Raw genomic sequence first — 21,975 nt, forward strand, 5'->3', positions numbered from 1 at the left:
CACCTACAAGGCCTTCATCCGCAGCTTGATGGAACACTGCTCTACCCTCTGGGCTGGCCCCCCTGCCTCACATCTTGCTCAGCTTGACACCATGGATACCAAGGCCTTCAAGATCGTTGTTCCCACATTGAAACTGAGTCTGTGGGTCCATCACTCCACCATCACAGACAGGTCGGTGGTCAATCTGTCTTCTGCCGTCTCTTTTTTGGTCTTGTACCCTCTCCTCTTTCTGTGTTTTGTCTCCTGACTTTTGACAGCAACGTTCCTCTCCTGACTGATAACACGAATTGCAAATCTCGTTACAGTCACATGACTTAAGACGCAGCCGTCACAAAGAAAACAAATTTTGCTAACAACATTAGGCCAGGGTAGGGGTATTAAATTGTGGCGGTCACGCCAATCACGTGACCAGAAGTGTGTCAAAATGGCTGACTTATTCAATCTTTGGGAAAATCACGTAAATTCCTTCACACATCTTCTCCAGAACCAGCAGTGAGAATCCGACCAAATTTGGGTTCCAACATTAGGACAGGGTCCTACTGTTAAATTGCGGAGGTCATGCCGATTACATGACCGGAAGTGTGTCAAAATGGTTGTCGCATAAATTCCTGCCAAAATCTTCTTCTCCTGATCTACCAGTCAGAATGCAACCAAACTTGGGTTACAACATCAGACCACGGTAGAGAGATGTTAACTTGCCAGTTGTTTTGATCACCCGACCGGAAGTATGTTAAAATGGCCAACTTCGTCAATTTTTTGGAAAAATCGTGTAAATTCCTTCAAATTTTTTTCTTCTGCAGATGCACCAGTCAGAATCCTACCAAATTTGGGTCGCAACAATAGGACAGGGTCGTAATGTTAAATTGCAGAGGTCATGCCGATCACATTACCAGAAGTGTGTCAAAATGGCGGTCGCGTAAATTCCTGCCAAAATCTTCTCCTCATCTACCAGTCATAATGCTACCAAGCTTGGGTTACAACATTAGGCCACGGTAGAGAGATGTTAAATTGCCAGTTGTTCCGATCACGTGACCGGAAGTATGTTAAAATGGCCGACTTCGTCAATTTTTTGGAATAATCGCCTAAATCCCTTCAATAAATTTTCTTCTGCAGACGCACCAGTCAGAATCCTACCAAATTTGGGTCACAACAATAGGACAGGGTCGTGATGTTAAATTGCAGAGGTCATGCCGATCACATGACCGGAAGAGTGTCAATAAGTAGCACTTAGTTAAATTTATTGGAAAATTGTGTGAATTCCTTCAAAAATCCTCCTCTCCAGACCCACTGGTCAGATTGCGACCAAAGTTTGGTTACAACATCAGGCCAGGGCCCAGATAAGCTACAGGTCCATTGGTCCTATTCTTTTTTTTACCATTTGAGCTTTTGTCATCAAATTTTCAACAAAGCTTTATGATTAGACTATTAGAATATGGAGAAGAAAAATAAATAGTTTGATCAAAGGTCAAAGTCTAGCGTCACGTAAAATCGTCAATTTATATATACTCGTACGTGCCCGTAAAAAAAAATAATAATAATAATAAATAAACCACACAGGCCGTTTCTTCGCTCTTATGTGCCCGTACGTGCGTGGCGCGGAAGTTCGATATTATTCGCAGTTACGATTATTCGCAATTTAGTTTTAATACCCAATTATTCAATTAGCGCCAACGTATTTTACCTTTTCGCAATGTCGTGGCAAGGAAAAACAAAAAGAGAAGAGAATAGAGAGAAAAAAAATTTATTTCCTGGTTCGGAGCATTCCAGCACTCTGATGTTACCGAAATTTATACACCGTCTAATATGAAAACGATCATAACTTGGGCCATTGTGTTTATTGATAAATGCGCATAAGAAATCGAGAAATTATTAGAATACACGAAGTCATCACTCTCCGGAAGCCCGTACGTTGTAACCCGTAATGGGGAACGTGGCTGTGCTTCCCTTCCCCATCGGCCACGCCCACGCAACAACGTGTCTTTCCATTGGTTTGGTAAATAAATGGCCATAACTTGGGAAACACTTGTCCGATTAATATTGTTGCGAATTCGCGCCTGCCGGCGTGCGAACGGCCACGTAACTCGAATCGTGGCACGTCGCCCACCGGACGGACAATTCTGTCGTGACCCTCTCGGACTAACGCGGGGAGCTAGTCACGGGTGGGCCTTTCGGCCTCACCACGATCGTGCCAATCGGCCCCCCGTGTTGAATAGGGTTGTTCGCCAAACTCAACCTACCGAAGTACCCACGCGGAGGGTAGACCGGGCGATCGCACTTCGCCGCAGGTCGACTCCGGACACGGGCCACTTAAGCGACCCGTTCCGTACTATCGGGATAACCGAGCGGTGCTATCGGCGATAACCGTACTATCGACCCGTTCCGTACTATCGGCGATAACCGTACTATCGGGATAATCGACGGTTCCGATTAATTAATTATCGGGCGTATTAAGCCCACTACCAACCCTTTACGTGAAGCAAGATGGAGATTCAATTAAAGAAAAGACGAAGCGAAACGGGAAAACAGTTCAACATAATGCACATTTATTCCGCGGCACACGGAGAGCACACATATACAATTACAACAATTATGCACCTAAAGCAATTGCAACAAAAGAAACACAACAATGCAGATCTACAACCGACTACGCGTGCACACGGCAACACAGTTTTACTTTACAGACGGCGCCAACAACACATTTACTCAAAAGTAAAAGAAAAGGGCCACCCTCAAAGGCAAGGGGGCAGATGGGGCCTGTGGGCCAATATTTGCGCGGGACCTGAAAGAGCGGTCAGGTCCGCGAGACCGGGTGGATCCTACCCGTGTCTTTGTGATGAGCCGCCAATGTGGTGGCGCGGCGGCGCCCCGACTCCGCGCTCCTTTGCGGGTTTCGTTGGCACTGCTTGGAGTGGGGTGGGAACGGGGCCCCCTTTTCGCACTATCTCAGCGCGGGGGGAAAAAAGGGGGGAATTGTTGATGCTCTGGGGAAAGAGGATAGCTGGCTTGCTTGGGTCCCGCGACGAGCGATTCCACTGCGAGCTCATCGCCGACCGCCTGGCAGTAGAGTGGCTACTGGCAGGTGGAAATGGACCAACAAGGGAGAGAGAAAACAGCATTTACCACAGGGAAGGGCCTCTGGCAGTTTGTCGTCATGCCTTTCGGATTGTGCAATGCCCCCGCCACATTTGAACGTCTGATGGAACGCGTTTTGATTGGGCTGCCATGGCAAACATGCCTGATCTATTTAGACGACGTTCTTGTCCACGCTCCCACATTTGAGCAGGCTGCCAAAAATTTGGTGGAGGTTTTCAGGCGATTGAGGGGGGCCGGGTTAAAACTGAACCCTGGGAAATGCGAATTTTTTAGGAAAGAGGTCGTTTATCTGGGTCACGTGGTGAATGAGAGCGGTGTGGCCACAGACCCAATGAAGGCAGTGGCAGTAAAAGAGTGGCCCACCCCAGAAATCTAAGAGAGGTCAGAGGATTTTTGGGCCTCTGTTCTTACTATAGGAAATTTGTGGAAAATTTTGCAAGTATAGCAAGACCATTGCACCAATTGACAGAGAAGGGAGCTAAATTTGTGTGGTCAGAAAACTGCACCAAAGCATTCAATCACCTGAAACAACGTCTGATAGAAGCCCCAGTTTTGGCGTATCCGGCCGAGACTGGCCAGTTCATCCTTGACACGGATGCTAGTCAGGGAGGATTGGGGGCGGTCCTGTCTCAAGTCCAACAAGGTGTCGAACGAGTGATTGCCTATTATAGTAGGGCTCTGTCAAAGCCCGAGCGAAATTATTGCGTCACTCGCAAAGAATTATTGGCCTTGCTGTCTGCAATTGGACACTTTCATCCTGACCTGGACGGGAGGGAGTTTGTGATCCGGGTTGATCATGCCTCCTTGCAATGGCTTCTTCGGTTCAAGGAGCCGGAGGGCCAAATTGCAAGGTGGCTTGAGAAACTGCAGCAGTACAATTTTGTTGTGCAACATCGGCCCGGCAAAACACATGCCAACGCAGATGCTCTCTCTCGGCGACCTTGTTGGCAGCACCAATGAAAATTTTGTGAACGTCAAGAGAATAGGGATTTGATTGGGCAGGAACAAATTGATGCATGCCTATGTGCCGCCCGAGTAACCCGTCGGACTCTGCCACAACCACCTCCTGAATTTGGTAGTGTCGATTGGAAAAAGGAACAGAAGGAGGACCCTGTTTTGGGCCACCTCTGTAATTGGCTAGAGGGTGGAAAACGGCCTGCGTGGGAAGAAATTGCTTCTCTTGGAGCGCAGGTGAAGGCGTATTGGGCACAATGGCAGATGCTCCAGCTGAAGGATGGCATTTTGTACCGGGAGTGGGAATTACCAACGAGTGGAAATGCTTCCTGGTTGTTGGTGGTACCTTAGAAATTGAGATAACAGGTGATGGGGCTTGTACATGGAACACGAACGATGGGACACTTAGGTGTAACCAAAACACTAGCGAAATTGAGGCAGAGATTCTATTGGGTGAACTCGGGCAGCGACATCCAAAATGGGTACGTTGGTGCGACCTCTGCCGGGGGAAGAAAACACCACCATGCGCACGTAAGGCCCCCCTCCAAATTTATAATGTAGGAGCACCACTTGAGAGGGTAGCGGTTGATGTGGTCGGGCCCCTACCCACCACCCACCGAGGTAACAAGTATATTCTGGTGGCAATGGACTACTTTACCAGATGGCCGGAGGCCTATGCATTGCCCAATCAGGAAGCACGGCTGGTTGCCCAAGCACTAGTGGAGGGGTTCTTCACCCGTTTTGGAACTCCGAGGGAGCTGCACACAGATCAGGGCCGGAACTTCGAGTCCGAACTCCTACGTTCAGTGTGCGAGCTCCTCCAAATTCACAAGACTCGGACCACTCCTCTAAGGCCACAGTCGGATGGGATGGTGGAGAGGTTTAATAAAACTCTGCTCACCCAGTTAGCTCTCTTTACCTCCCAGAATCAGCAGGACTGGGACGAACATCTCCCCTTTGTCCTGATGGCATACAGGACTGCGCAGCATGAGGCCACGCGCTGCACCCCTGCCTTGCTGATGTTTGGTCGGGAGATGCGGGTCCCTGTTGATTTGTGGCTGGGCGTGACACCTGAAACCCCAACATGGACCTCGGCGGAGGGTTATGCTTCCAAAATGCGTAAGAGCATAGAGAAAGCTCATGACTTTGCGAGGGAGCGAATAGGTTTGGCTTCCTCGCGTGCTAAATTGAGGTATGACTCTCGGACACGCCCCCCGATTCCTCCCTGGAGACCTCATTTGGCTCTTCCGGCCACAGAGGAGGAAAGGTGTGTGCCCGAAACTCACCCCCCCCTGGAAGGGCCCCGGTGTGATACTCCGACAGGTAACCGATGTAGTTTTTAAAATCCAGATGGGCCGCCACGCACTCCCACAGATCGTCCATTGTGACCGATTGAGCTCTTACATGGGTCGGGATATTCCGGATTGGATAGAGCGTGTGAGGGGAAGATTGGCCGCTTCTGTGCGGGAGCTTGGGCCCGGGCAGCCTCCTGCCCCATGTGCTGAAGGTGAGGGTTTGGAAGTTCTCCTGGGTTTTAGAGTGACAATCGGGACAGTGGGTAATTGGTAACAAAGCGGGAACGAGTGGCTGTCCAATGGCTGGTGCGTGGATCGGGTGAGAAGTTCTGTGTTAGTTGTTTCAAGTTAAGAAGTGAAATGTATGGTGCACACATTGATTTTTTATTGGACATGGTGTGGTAACAGGGAAGGTCATGGTCGGTGAAGTGTTTGAAATGCAGGTGTCACATGTAAGGCCGATGGGGTGGGGGAGTCATGTGGGTTTTGTGGGTGGGGATGATGTGCTTGTCCACAGGGATTGCTGAAGCTCACGGTGAGCGGGAATTGCGACCCCCTTAAAGGAGATTCACCCCTGGTGGCTAACGGTGACAGTGTCTGGAGGCAACTGGGAGAGGGTCTGGTGGGGCGACCAAGGCGGGTAGGACCTTGGCGACCCAGGAAGGCCAGAGGAGCCAGCGAGACCCCTTCCAGTGTGTTGTACGGGATTCGAGCTGATGCCTACCAGGGGGGTGGGAATCAAAGGGAGCGGGGCGGAGAAACGTCTGGGTTGGACTAAAGCTTACCTGTGGGCATCGTTGCACCTGAGATGCCCCCATCATCTTGTGGGAACCCACCCCACGGCCATGACGGGATTCAGCCTGCATCATTAAAATGGGGACCATGACCTAGAAATGTGATGATGACCATGGTGTGAGTGTTGTGAAGATGTGTGAGTCCCACTCGATCCCGCACAACTTGACATGTGCAGCAAGGGCATGATGTCCGCATAATTTTGGGGTCAAGCAAATTTGAAAATTGGCTCCCCAGGTAACGCTGGGTCTATTAGCATCCACTGGGGGACGCGGTCAAGTGTAAATATTCCGTGAATCGTGTCGTTAAGGCTTAGAGTAGGAATGTAAAGTATAAGTGTTGTGTTTTTGTGGAACCTTTTGTTTCCCCTCCCCAGATCACTGGAAGAGTGTTGGACAAGAGCGATGATCCAGAGGATGGAGTGCAACTTCGCTCAGTGCTCTCATGTGATAAAATAAAAAAAATTAAAAAAATGAATGATTGTTTAGGCGAGGATAAGGCCATAAGGGGGTAGTACATTAAGCAGGATAGGTAAGTTAGCTGCGGCTCGCTGCCCATTGCCCCTCCTACTTTATTTCGTTAGGTTAAATAGGTGTGAGTCAGTAAGTGTTAAGGCTGGTACGGTAGCGCCTGTGATATACCTTGCAGGAGCTGCGGTACCAGAGGAGTGGGCAGTGTTACGTTTGAGGGGGGTATGCATTCAACGGGTAATTAGGATGTTTAATTAGGTATGCCATACTGTTCAAGTTGTACCAGGATCTCGATGTAATAAGTAGCAATTCAGTGGTGATAAGTTGTCTCGTAAATGTCCATTTCTTTCAGGGGGAAATGATAATTGTAACGTAATTAGACAGGGAGACGGGTTAGGGTAAGTGTGTCTGCGTAAACCCCTTTTATTATTCCCTGGAGGCTTGCCGTGACGTCACAGGACAGTGCTGCGGATGGCTCCGCCCCGTGATCACGATTGGCGGAAGGCGACGGCAGAGGGCCAATAAAACGGCTCGATTGGAAGTGACGAGGACTCGAGGATAAAAAGGTTCTGTTCGGGGAAAAGGGGTGGGAGGAAGAAGATCGATAAAGAAAAACCGTTTTGGTGGAGGCTGTTGTGCTGGGAGCGTGCTGTTTTGTTGCGCTGATTCGATCCTGGATTCATCGTGTCTCGTGGCCTTGCTGTGCCCCGTGCCTCACTTCGGTTGGCTCTGGGGTTCTGCTGGCTCGGAGTATGGGGTCGAACGGCGGGCGGACCTGCCTCCCTCTCCTGCTCGCAACTTGGCGCCAGAACTGGCTCCCTGGCGGCTGTGAGCGGACTTGGGGCCGACACCAGGAGGTCGACAGCACCACGGTGTCTCCTGCCCCTGACGAGCGCAACGCCAGCTCGTCCGACGCCAATCCAGGGACTGTTGCGTCTACACCACGGGCCAGCCTGACCACCAGGACCAGCTACGTTTTGTGTGTGTGTGTATGTGTGTGTGTGTGTGTGTGTGTGTGTGTGTGTGTGTGTGTGTGTGTGTGTGTGTGTGTGTGTGTGTGTGTGTGTGTGTGTGTGTGTGTGTACCTGGCGCCTTAGAGGGTTTGAGATTTGTATATCCATTGGAATTGTTTGTGTTTCCTCCACGCCCGAACCTACACCACCTCCGTCGAATCGTCCCCGGATCCCTTCTCTTGCTGAGTCTTATTATTTCTGGTTGGAGAAATAAACATTATTAACTCAGTGAAGAGCGACTCGTGCCACCTTCCTCGTCCCGTTTGCTGGAAGCGATTAAAACCGCCATCCTCGGATTATAAAAAATTAACCGCCTCCATCGTTTCGGCTCATTCAACGTTCGCGGGACTGTTCAAGTCCCGTGAACGTCACAATATATATATATATATATATATATATATATATATATATATATATATATATATATATATATATATATATATATATATATATATATATATATATATATATATATATATATATATATATATATATATATATATATATGTATATATATATATTGTTGTGGTTGACGAAATTCACAAACCACCATTCAGGTCCCTTAGGTGAGATATCTCTGTAAGTATATGTGTAGTTAGGCCCAAACCCGTTGTCTAGAGGGAATAAATGTCATTCACTCGGGCTGAGACTCTTCAGGATAGCCGTTTTTCTTTTACTATCTTTATTTTGGACCAGCCGCCATTACTACCACCACCAACCACGTCTCAACAGCCTTCACAACAACAACCACCAACCACAACGCCGCTTCACAACAACCACCAACCACAACGCCGCTTCACAACAACAACCACCAACCACAACGCCGCTTCACCACAACCGCCACGACCTTTACCGTCACAACTCGCCACCGTCGCATCGCCACCATTCTCGCGCCACTTGTGGGCACCGATACTGGACTCGTGTAGGGCGCGCACCGAGCAGCGTATCCAAAAACATCACGGACTTTCCGCAGAAAACGGATCAAAATGACTCACGCCCACTTTTGTTCCGTCCAATCGGAGGGCGTGGGCGATTTGGCCCCGCCTCCAGGGCGTTGGAGGGCGGTCGCTATATGCAAATACATGGATCAAAAGCATTCACGCCCACTTTTCCTCGGGCCAATGGGGAGCCAGTTAGAGAGGTGAAGGGTCGGAGGCAGAGGGTCAAAGATGAAAGAGCGAAGCCACGGGGCTTATATAAACGGCTGCGTTCGTCAGTAAAGTTCAGTTGGAAGTTGACAGTTGTGCGGAGTTCAAGAGAGTCGTCGGTGGAGCTGGAAAGAGGTGGGAGAAGTCAAGAGTGAAGAGTTGGGACGAGCCAAGAGAGGAGACGGAGAGGGCGAGTAGACGGAGCTGTGGAGAGGTGACGGCGGCGAAGGCGGACGAGGGGTGCTCGCGTCGGTGCCGGGAGCTGCACAGGGAGAGGCCAGCAACGCGACCGAGGTCGAGGAGGAGACGCTCGCCGCGGGACCCGAGACAGGGTGATATCCTCCTTCCCCCGAGCATCAGCAACCCCCTCCTGTTTCCCCCCGCGCTGAGATAGTGCGACAAAGGGGGCCCCCTTTCCCACCCCCTACCAGACACTGTCCGCGAGGCCCGCGGAGTTGAGGCGCCACCGCCGCTCTGCGTCTCATCATCAGACGGTAGGCCCGACACGGTGTCGGCCCCAGGCCCGCCTACCCCCCTCATCCTTGAGGGTGGTTCTCTTTTCTTTTGCTTTGGGAATATGTGTTGTCGGCGCCGTCTGTGAAGTAAAATTGTATAAGTGTTGCCGTGTGCCCGGTAGTCGGTTATATCTGCATTGTTGCATTTGCTTTTTGTGTAATATTGTGTTTCTTCTTCTATTACATTTGCTTTTGGTGTAATTGTATATGTGTGCTTTCCGTTCATCGCGAAATAAATGTGCTTATTGTTGAACTGTTTTCCCGCTTCGCTTCGTCTTTTCTTTCATTGAATCTCCATCTTGCTTCACGTAAAGGGTTGGTCGTGGGCTAAAACGCCCGATAATTAATCGAACCGTCGAGGCCGACGAATAACACCGCTCGGTTATCCCGATAGTACGGAACGGGTCGCTAAAAGTGGCCCGTGTCCGAAGTCGACCTGCGGCGAGGTGCGATCGCCCGGTCTACCCTCCGTGTGGGTACTTAGGGAGGTCGAATTTGGCGAGCAACCCTATCCCACGCGGGGGCCGATTGGCACGATCGCGGTGAGACCGAAAGGTCCACCAGTGACTAGTTCCCGGCGTTAGTCCGAGAGGGTCACGACTGGATTGTCCGTCCGGTGGGCGACGTGCCGCGATTCGAGTTACGTGGCCGTCCGCACGCCGGCGGGCGCGAATCCGCAACAATATATATATATATATATATATATATATATATATATATATATATATATATATATATATATATATATATATATATATATATATATATATATATATATATATATATATATATATATATATATATATATATATATATATATATATATATATATATATATATATATATATATATAGCCTGGTGTTGGCGCAGTGGTTAGGGCCGCGGCTTGGGATCCAAAAGGTCCTGAGTTCAAGCCCTGTTGAGCCACTGAATTAATACACCATGAGGTTGACTCAGCCTGTCATCCTTCCGAGGTCGGCGAAATGAGTACCAGTATACTGGGCCGGTGTATACCCCGATTAAAATAGGTGTACCATATCCCTGTGTCGTAAGAGGCGACCAGGGTTGCGTCAGGAAGGGCATCCGGCGTAAAACATGTGCCAAATCACTATGCGGATCATTTGGATGATCCGCTGTGGCGACCCCGAACGGGAGCAGCTGAAAGAAGAAGATATATATATATATATATATATATATATATATATATATATATATATATATATATATATATATATATATATATATATATATATATATATATATATATATATAATTCGCAAACCACCATTCAGGGCCCGTAGGTGAGATATCTCTAACTACATGTGTCGTTAGCCCCAAATCCGTTGTATAGAGGGAATTTATGTGATTCATCCAGGCTGCGATGCTTTGAGATTTTTTCTGTTCTATCTTTATTTTGAACCAACCACGTCTCAACCGCCATCACACAACAACCACGCCACCGCCACCATCTACGCTCCCGCAAACATCGCATCACCGCCATTCCCAACGGCACCATAACCATCAACCACCACCGAAAACCCTCCACCACCTTCACCTTTCTCCTTCTACGGCCATTCCCGCACCACCTGTGAACACTGAACGACGGGCTGTCTCGGGCCCGTTCGGCGATTGGTGCCGAGCGCACCGAGCCGCGAGCGCAAATAGCGGCCTTTCCCAGGGAAAATTCGGATCAAGAACGCTACACGCCCACTTCTCCTCCTTCCAATTAGCAAGCGCGCGGCGGCTTGGCCCCGCCTCCAGGCACATCTGTGTGAAATCGATATATGCAAATTCTAGGGTCAGGGGAGGTTCACGCCCCCGTTTCCTCCGACCAATGGGCGAGCGTGGCTCCGCCCCCGAGGTCATCCTGATCCGAATATTTGCATATCAGCTGCTCCTACCAGCCTATAAAACGGCGAGCGCAAGGCGAATCGTGGCAGAGTGAGTCAGTTTTGGTTAGAGAGTGGAAGAGATCCGGGGGAAGAGAGTGTCATCGAGAGAGTTGGGTGCTGGAGTCGGCTGAGAAGAGTTGCGGGAAGAGGCAAAGGAGCTCGGGTCCGATTCGAGAAGGACGGCGGTCGGCGACGAGGTCGCGGTGTGGGATCGCTCGTCGCGGGACCCAAGCCAGCCATCCATCTCCCTCCCCAGGGCATCAACAATTCCCCTTTCCCCTGCGCTGAGATAGTGCAAAAAGGGGGCCCCTGCCTCCAAGCCCACCCCAAATGTCGTGCCAACGAAACCCGCCAAGGAGCACGGAGTCGGGGCAGAGCCACGCGGCAACATCTGCGGCTCGCCTGTCAACACGTCACGAGGACGCGGGTAGGATCCCCCCCCGGTCTCGCGGACCTGGCCGCTCCTCCAGGTCACGCGCACAATTGGCCTACAGGCCTGACTGTCCCCTTGTCTATGAGGGTGGCTTCTTTACTTTGCTTTGGTGTGGATGTGTGCTGGCGCCGTCTGTAAAGTAGAACTGTATACGTGTTGCCGTGTGTGCGCATAGTCGGTAGTAACTCTGGGTCGTTGTTGCTTTTGTTTTGGTTGCTATATGTGCATTTTGACTGTATGGCTGTATATATGTGCTTTCCGTGTGCCGGGAAATAAATGTGCTTTGTGTGAACTGTTTTCCTGTTTCCCTTCGTCTTTTCTTTGTTGACCCTCCATCCTGCTTCACGTAAAGGGTTCGTAGTGGGCTAAATACGCCCAGTAATTAACCGTAACCGTCGAGGCCGACGATAACACCGCTCGGTTATCACTGTAGCATGGAACGGACCGCTTGCGGTTCGTGTCCGGAGTTTGCCTGTGGCGTGGTCCGATCGCCCAGTCGACCATCTGCGCAGGTACTTAGGTAGATCGAATTTGGCGAGCAACCCTATCCTGCGCGGGTGGGCAATTGGCACGGTCGTGGTGGGGTTAAACCCCCACTCGTGACTAGCTCCCGGCGTTGTTCCGAGAAGGTCACGACTGAATTGTCCGTTCGGTGGGCGACGTGCCGCAATCCGAGTTACGTGGCCGTCTGCACGCCGGCGGGCATGAATTCGCAACAATATATATGTTAGCAGAGATAGTCTGACAAATGGGAGAATGACAAAAGAGCAGGAAGATTTTAAAAAGAGCTCCACAGGATAGGGATCGACAAGGAAAGCTCATTGGAATGGTGAAGAAGGGGCCAAATTGAATGGGATGGAGAACAAGTCATCATCAATGCTCATGACCGAGGACATTGTACTGATGCCGTTAAGAAAATGGTGGGATTGAGTCAATCGGACAAATGCAGGTTTTGTGAGGTAGAAACTGAAAGTCCCAGTCATCTCCTTTCGGGGTGAAAAACCTCATGTCAGAACAGCTGTACACAGAAAGACATGACAGCATCTGTAAAATAATCAACTGGCACATCTGTAAACATTTCAACATCCGGGTCGCAGAACAATCAGGGAAACACAAACCTGAGCCGATCCTTAAAAACGAACATACAATGCTCACGTGCGACAAGATGATCCCGTCAAGCGTGGACGTCGCAAACAAAGCATTGCGTCCGGGATACGGTGCTCAAACACGAAAAGGAAAAGTCACATTGCTGATCGAGGTTTCAGTTCCCAATGACTTTGGAATAAATGACACAGAAATCAGGAAAATGACCAAATACCAGGATCTAAAAATGAGGTCAAGACGACTTGGAAATTGAAGAAAACTGAAATTGTACCGGTGATCGTCGGAACTACAGGAATGATAAAGAAAACCCCTCACTGAATGTTTAAAAATCATTCCGGGGAATATAACTCCAAACGAGCGACAAGTGGATGCTGTCACAGGTTCAGTGAAGATTTTGAAAAGAGCCCTTGGGAACGAGGCTCTGTGAACGAAGTTTCACAATTTGGTTCATGAATCACGATCCTTCAACAAATAGGAAGTTTAGATTTCGAGTTCTGGGAGAACTTCCTCCCACCTCCTGAAACCCACAAAGGGAGATCACAACCAACTGGAGAACGAAGAAGAGAATGGAAAATATCTAAAACAAATACTGTATCAACAAATCGACATTGACAACTGCGACAACGATAAAAGAGCGTGAAGATTTACAAAACAGTTGGTCAGATTGGAGATAGATAAGGCTCTTTGGAGTGGCGAAGACGAGGTCAGCTTCGGTGGGATTGGGAACCTCACGGTGTATCAAGTGTTCTCCACATGTTCTGTTCATTTTACTCCATTAATAGCAGTATTATAGTTTTTATAACAACACCGATGATTGTTTTTGGACTTGTTCAAAACTAATTTGGAGATTACAAATTACAACAATGGCAAGTGATCACATTTTCTTACCGAGATTAACTTATTGAGTGAGTTTCTGAATCACTGGAAGAACGATATCTTCATCCTTCGATGTTCCCTGAGGGTGGTGAAGGTAGTACATGAGCTACCAATGAGGTAGTTACTCCAAATTTTACCATTTCGTTTACTACTACCGAACCGTAGAGTTTCACTGAAAAATGACACACTTGGATCACATGTTGTAAACTCAGCACACAAGAATGGTTTGTGTTGTAGTTTGTGTTTGTTTTTAAGTCCCAAAGATTGTTTTTTTATGATGATCTGATGGATAAGGCAAATACAAATCTATTTTAGTTTATTTTGGCAAATACATGATTTGTACAATTTACATTTTGAAGGAATTGGTTGAAATAAAATTAATAATTTAAATTAACTTGTCGGTTTTTGAGGTTATAGTTTTTTATTTATTTGCAGGAACGAGGCTCTTGTCGACAGGCAGGCCGACGATGACGTCACGGGTCGTGCCGGTGAGAGGCAGGCCGACGATGACGTCACGGGCCGTTCCGGTGAGATGCAGGCCGACGATGACGTCACGTGGTCGCGTGCTGGTGCGAGACAGGCCGTCATGACGTCACGGGCCATGCCCGTGCGAGGCGGGCCGACGTTTTATTTGCCACTCTCACTTAAGGTCACTAAACAAGTTTCTACAAGTCTTATGCCACTGTGCTTTGTTTTTCTGCCATGATTTTTATCATGTCACCGACCCATCATTCAGTTCATCAGGGCACACGTTCAAGGTTTGTTTGAAATGATTGAAAACCTGTTGCAGTCCCTTCGACACGACCTCGTCCTTCTTCCTCATCCTCGCCAGGGCTGTGAAAGTGATTCGGATGTTGTCCTCCGACAAAGAATGCACAAGGTCCAGTCTATCGGCGGCCTCTGGACTTCAGCTACATCACTTGGTTTAACGAGCAGGAACTGTATCTCCATCATTCACATCCCATGTCATTGCAACCTGAAAATAAAGAACTTTTATTGAGTAATTGTTAAATATCTCAACGTTTTCACTTATTTCTGATGCTAAATTTGTGCCGTATGCCTTGAGATGCCAATTTTCTCACAACAAAGGCATGAAACAAAGAATAAGAAATTAACAAATATAATATAGACACATCATATCCTGTGTTTAGAGCAGTACAATACAACAAATATTATATAGACACATCATATCCTGTGTTTAGAGCAGTACAATACAACAAATATTATATAGACACATGATATCCTGTGTTTAGAGCAATATAATACAACAAATATTATATAGACACATGATATCCTGTGTTTAGGAGCAATATAATACAACAAATATTATATAGACACATCATATCCTGTGTTTAGAGCAGTACAATACAACAAATATTATATAGACACATCATATCCTGTGTTTGGAGCAGTATAATACAACAAAAATTATATAGACACATCATATCCTGTGTTTAGAGCAGTATATTATAAGACAACAAATATAATATAGACACATCATATCCTGTGTTTGGAGCAGTACAATACAACAAATATTAGATAGACACATCATATCCTGTGTTTAGAGCAGTATATTATAAGACAACAAATATTATATAGACACATCATATCCTGTGTTTAGAGCAGTACAATACAACAAATATTATATAGACACATCATATCCTGTGTTTAGAGCAGTACAATACAACAAATATTATATAGACACATCATATCCTGTGTTTCGAGCAGTATATTATAATACAACAAATATTATATAGACACATCATATCCTGTGTTTCGAAAGCAGTATATTATAATACAACAAATATAGACGAAATGCCATATTTATAATCAAGATGGTGGTCACTGTTATGACTCTTCACCCGGCCGAGTAATGACAGAGTCGAATGAGGGTTCTCGAATGATACGATTTATTTCAGAAGATGGCACTACGCATGCGGAATGCAGCCCAAAGGTCCTTCAGTGCCCCCCTGACCACATTGAGATTCTTACTTCAAAACAGTTGTTTATATAATCACACAAAAGCAGAACTGGGTGTGGACTATAAGTGTGTGCTAAGGGATAAAGAAATAAAGAAATAAATGCGGCAGTGGGCTTTTTCCCCCCTCCCTAGGGGCCCTCAGGGAAGTTGAATCAGTCAATCCTCAGATTCGCAACCCAACAGTTCATCTTGCAAACTAATAACTTTCTAAGACTCCTACACCCCTACACTGGCACCTGCTGATAGCAAAGGCGAAACTCTGGTGATGACTAAGAACAGGAATGTGTGGGATATCAGCATACACAGTTTTCCCAAGGACATGCTGTTGTGCAGCTGCAGAGCCATAAAGGGTTATCAAAGACAGTGAAAACAGCATGATACATTTAAAGCAACATTTTAAAGCAAGGTTTGAATCCTGACAGCTGATTAATATACAACTATTGACTATTGATTATTCAATTATGGCTCAAATATGACCACCTAGCATATCATCATCATAACAGTTCCCTCCTTGGTCATATTTGACCATACCCAGCCATACCTGATACTCACCAACCGAGTGGATCCCTATTTGGTTCCTGTAGCAGCTACCCCTAGGCCCCCGTGCCTGCCAAACGGGATTTGCGAATGCCGTGGATAGCCATCAACATTCCCCAAATGAGAAGTCCCCAACTGCCGGTGGTTCAGGTTAGCTTCTGTTGCCTTTTGTCTTGCCCACTGCCACAAGTCTCCCATTAAGTTGTCGTATACAAATTTGATGTTAAGTCCACACAATATTAAAGGCACTACAAGTCTATACAATATGAACAGCAACATTATCATTTAGACAATTATACTCGACACTAATTACAACAATAATATTTACAATATGCAAATGTAATAATGGGTGAGCAGCACTGTGAGCGCTCAAGGCGTGGTGTAAGCTCCTTTCTCAACTTGCGCTAGAAGACAAAAGAGTCTCATGAGATGCATATTTACATATAAGGGTCATACAAGTATTTTCCATACATGCCTTCACTATCTGGTATTGTCCATTTTTCACGATTATGCATATGCTAGTCAAAACACTGCCACATCTATCATAAACCTCCATCAGCATTTTACTTGTAGATTTCCTTTCTTTCTTGTTACAACTTCCTGTATCTTCGTGTGTAGTGAGATGCGTGAGTCCATGTTTGGCTTACCTTTTCACTCTGAAAGTTCGTTGAGTAATCAGTAATACCTGGAAGAGTCTTCCCCCAGGGCGCCCCTCCGCCAGAACACCTTGTTGGCTCCTCAGCTGGTGGGGGCTCGGGTCTGGTTGTGGCCCCATACAGAGGTCCTCGGGGTCTTCCTCCATGAGTTCGCTGTTAATTATTATGTTGCCCTGGGTGAGGGGTGAGGCTTCACAGCATTTTATTAGACAAATGGAAATGAGACGTTTGATCAGAAATCCTCCAAAAATGATTCCCATGATGATTAGGATTGCTGCCCCGACCAGGCACAGTCACCAGTCTCCCCAGTCATGAAATATAGATCTCCACCCTGCGTAACCCTCCTTGCGTTCCACTCGATCGCTCGGGGTGAGAGCTTCAAGCCTTATAGGTGAAAACACCTATAAGTGAAATGTGTTCTTCTCCCGGGAGGTTACTGTATTTTCACAAGATTTCACAACTATACTCCAAAAGGGTTCTTTAGGGGCTCATGGAACTTGGGTAATTAGAGATGCGTGTTGACCCCATATGAATCCTATTTGTGCAAAGTGCCCCCGCTGGTTTTGTCTTTCGTTTTGTTCTGCCAAGCCACTTCTGTCTTTTCTGCATTTTCTGACGTCGCCCCCCAACAGGTTTTGTCATAGCATAAGACCATCTAATCGATTTTATTTCCTCGTTTCGCTTCTATCAAATCGTAAGTTTCCCTCGGCTTGGACGCTAAGACAGTTCTATGAGCTGCTGTGGCTGGATGGCTTGTCAGCCCTCTGGAAATGAGTGGTGCAGTCTTGCCAGGTTCCTTTGAAAACATCTTTACTCCTTTATCTAGTTCTTGTTTGTAAAGTTTTCCCCAACCTTTGCAAGTATTCACTCCGCTTCCATTTTTTCTCCAGCCGCTTCCCTCCTATGTCGCTGTGGGGTTGGTACTGGTTCATTTCCGTGTCCCCCTTGGCCACGGAGGTGTATACGGCTTTCTTCGGCTTGAGTGTGTTAGTGTGTTGCCCTCGTGATAGGTCCCCCCCCCACAAAGGAGTAGTGTCAGTACCAGAGCGAGTTGCAAGTTGTGTCGTCAAAGGTTCTGTCACTGTCTCCGTTACCAAGGGGCGTTTACAACATGCCACTGCAGGCCCTGAACACTGCAGGTCAATCCTGCAACATAATGGACAAGTATTTGTGTGAAAGATTATTTTTAAAATGATACCTCCGTATGAGGCTCCAACCATGACAAGAGCTTGCAGAACTGGAAGTTGCTCTGGGTGCGTGGTGAGTGGATGTGAAGGCCAGAGACCTTACGCTGTACACTCACTGTAGATTTTGATCAGGCAAAGCATACCTTCCATCCATCTCCTTGTCTGACGGCCAGTAAAGTGTTCTGGTGTTCGTTGCCCCATCTTGTGGTTCTGGGGCGCATCTCAATCTGTCTCACCATTCTTCCTAACTCCCCTGCACTATGTCCTGTTACTAACTGCCATTGAGATGTGCGGTGTTAGTCCTTCTCTGTGCTTCATTAGTTCGCGCTCTCTGGCGGCTTGTTTCCCACTTCCACCGCCGCTCCTTCCTTCCCGATCCATCGGTTGGTTGTCATCAGAGTAGCGTTTGACGGTGTAATCTCTCATGTGCTTTGGCCACGTATTCATAATCCTGCCTCTGTTTCATCGTAGTAGACAGTGAGTACAGTGCAAAGCCAATTCCATTCCTTCCAGATCGATGTCGTTGCTAAGCAACCATTCCTCGACATCCCATTTAATCCTCGGCTTATGCTTCCCAAATCCAATGAATTTATCCTTTGACAGATAGAGGCTCATATAAAGACAACAGACATGCTTTTCTGTCCGCTTCCAGACAAACATCTCGACCCCGACAGGCAGAGAATCGAAACGCTCCCTCGTCAAGGCCCACGATGGCTGCGTGTTCAAACAGCACGAGCTCCGCCCGTAATTTTTCCCAAAAACACCGCGCTATCCTCATCAGTGCGCAGGGTGCCTACCAAACATCCTTGTTCTTGGATGTCTTGACATGCAAACAAGGACAAAATGTGTCCAAGAGCCACGTCCTAAAGGTTTTGTCTTTACCAGAATAATAATAATAATAATAATAATAATAATAATAAGAACAACGCGGGAATCCTCTTCTTAGAGCCGGCGTTCGCTACGCAAGACGGCGCGGCTGAAAAGATAAACCCACTTTAAATAAAATCCGTTCCTTGTTCAAAGCATTTAAATCCCCCCTTTACTATCTATCCTAAATCCCCTCGGTCCCGCTGGTCTCTCCCGCGGCTATTTTTTTCCCTTTTTCGGGTCACGAAGCCCAATCAACAACAACAACAACAACAACAACAACAACAACAACCGGAACAAACATATATCACAGCCTTGTTTCAAAGTATTGTCGCTTCTATGTACCGATAGCGCGTGCACTCGCCTCGAAACACAAAATCGAGCGATCCTTTGAAACGTCAATGTCCTTATTAATTAATTTTACCACAAAGCTATCTCTTTAAAATCTAGTTTGTCCACCATATTCAAAACTTTCCAGCCGCCTCGAGAAATTCTCGTACATTGCTCCGACAAGCAGGCACGTTCACAGCAGTGGTGTTAATTGCACTTTCAAGTTTGACAAAAGCGCGGCTGGGCCCATGCGTGATTACGTCATCACGCACTCACATGAGCAATACGTCTTATCAGCGCTGTTGGTTTTTACGTAGATCAAATCTCACGTAACAAATACTTGACGACATCTCTTAAATACGTTCGTTTTAAATCGGAATTTTTACAGAATCCTAAGAAGGGCGCCCCTCCCCAAACTTTGTAAACAAGTGCTAACTCCATCTCGTAAACCCTCACGATAAGCTGTCCTTCGACGGGGACGATTTCGTGCTTTCGTCGCGCCCTGTTAAAACCGACGGCACGTCACGTGACTCGCAAAACCCCATGAAATAAGTTTTTTTCCCCCAGATTTACGAAAATCAAGTGATGAAACATGCTTAATGACCCCAACAATGAAACCAGAATTGAAATCTGACGTTAAAACGAACCCGTAACGTCGATCAGCCTGACGAAACATGCAAAAAGTGGAAACAGAACTGAATTTGAATTTGAAATCAAAATGATGCTCCTGTGGAGACCATCCATTTATCACGTATCACGTACAGTGTTCAAAGCCAAAAACAGCATACAGAGTTTATCGGACCATGAGAAAACCCGAACGTTGGTCCATTTCGAACATCCCACAGCACGAGGTACTGGAGGGAATTCTCACATATAATCCCCAAAACTGTCTGCTGAAGTGGTTTTAATTATTCAATTCCCCATCGAGTTCACACACACACACACACACACACACACACACACACACACACACACACACACACACACACACACACACACACTCTCTCTCTCTCTCTCTCTCTCTCTCTCTCTCTCTCTCTCTCTCTCTCTCTCTCTCTCTCTCTCTCAAAATGACATTTTCCCATCACTGAATTACAAGAACACGTGCAGAATCGGTCATAATCGTCCTTCCTCCGGATTTGGTGTGCGCAATTCACCCTCATCCAAAGTCTCTCACATTAACGATGACGACCAATCAATATCTCCATACAAACATACAAGTTGTTCCAAACATACAAGTTCCAGGTTGGAACACTCAACTTACGTCTAACACAAAACTCCTAACCTTCCCCACCACATTGTATTCACAAATACATCCAAATAGGTAACTCGACAAACAGCCCTCTTCTCCTGGCTCATTAACTTTGTGTTTTTTCCCCCGTTGGTTCAAGATTCCCTCTGAATCAAAAATCGCTTACGTCCTTGTCCTTCTCACTCTGTGACTCCGTTAGCCACGCTGCAAACGCTCTCCAGTGTTTTCCACTTTTCACCGATAACTTTAAATGTTGTTCCTTTGGGTAACTCTCTGTTCTTTGCAGAGTTATTCCCCATCTTTTGTTCTTATCTTACCAACCGCCTAACAGCTGTAAATCGTTTCTCCTTTTACGTCAGGGACCGAAATCCCTTTCAATCAGCCGCCTCAATAGCTGTAAATCGTTTCTCCTTTTACCCTCGGGACCGAAATCCCTTTCAATCAGCCGCCTCTGCAGCCTCAAAACCCACTAAAGGCCTCTAACCTTCCCTCTCTATGGTACAGGATTCCAACCTGTTCCCTCCTTATTTCACACGGATACCTTTATCCTCTACCCTTCCCGGTCCCAACATACGGCCTGGGCGAGCCCTTCTTTGTGCCCCTCCTTCAACAGGGAAACCGCATTCGAATCACCCTCATATGTTTTTACCGTTACAGTTCTTGATCCGAGCAGATCCTGGAGCTGCGTCCAGCGGGGCACTGCCCACTCAAGTGTACAGTTTTCACCTAACTAGGGCTCCCTGTCTTAGGTGCCCTATACGTGCAATTTCCACGTACCTTTAGCTGGAACCACGTTGCGATCGCTGTGTCACCAAGTGTGAGTCCCGCCTGTCCACACCGCCAGCATCAGTCGAATCCCATCCTCGTCTGCCAATTGTTATGACTCTTCACCCGGCCGAGTAATGGGACAGAGTCGAATGAGGGTTCTCGAATGATACGATTTATTTCAGAAGATGGCACTACGCATGCGGAATGCAGCCCAAAGGCCCTTCAGTCAGGGTGCCCCCCGGACCACATTGAGATTCTTACTTCAAAACAGTTGTTTATATAATCACACAAAAGCAGAACTGGGTGTGGACTATAAGTGTGTGCTGAGGGATAAAGAAATAAAGAAATAAATGCGGCAGTGGGCTTCTTTCCACCCTCCCTAGGGGCCCTCCTAGGGGAAGTTGAATCAGTCAATCCTCAGATTCGCAACCCAACAGTTCATCTTGCAAACTAATAACTTTCTCAGACTCCGACACCCCTACACTGGCACCTGCTGGGATAGCAAAGGCGAAACTCTGGTGATGACTCTAAGAACAGGAATGTGGTGGGATATCAGCATACACAGTTTTCCCAAGGACATGCTGCTCTGTGCAGCTGCAGAGCCATAAAGGGTTACTCAAAGACATAGTGAAAACAGCATGATACATTTAAAGCAACATTTTAAAAGCAAGGTTTGAATCCTGACAGCTGATTAATATACAACTATTGACTATTGATTATTCAATTATGGCTCAAATATGACCACCTTAGCATATCATCATCATAAACATTACCTCGATTATCAATGGAATCAGCTTATTGGACACAGCTAC

General features: G+C 47.1%; 1 long non-coding RNA gene across 1 annotated transcript; it reads left to right on the forward strand.

The window, feature by feature from the left end:
* The first annotated feature begins 12,070 nt into the window (after positions 1 to 12,070).
* On the forward strand, positions 12,071 to 14,597 carry LOC147007868 (uncharacterized). Its single transcript, XR_015053869.1, has 2 exons — positions 12,071 to 14,234; positions 14,376 to 14,597. It is a non-coding gene; the product is annotated as an uncharacterized LOC147007868 (long non-coding RNA).
* The last annotated feature ends 7,378 nt before the right edge of the window (positions 14,598 to 21,975 follow it).

This window comes from Eptatretus burgeri, chromosome 24 (genome assembly GCF_056783735.1).
Source record: "Eptatretus burgeri isolate ZD-2024b chromosome 24, Ebu_testis_v1, whole genome shotgun sequence".
Lineage (NCBI taxonomy): Eukaryota > Metazoa > Chordata > Myxini > Myxiniformes > Myxinidae > Eptatretus > Eptatretus burgeri.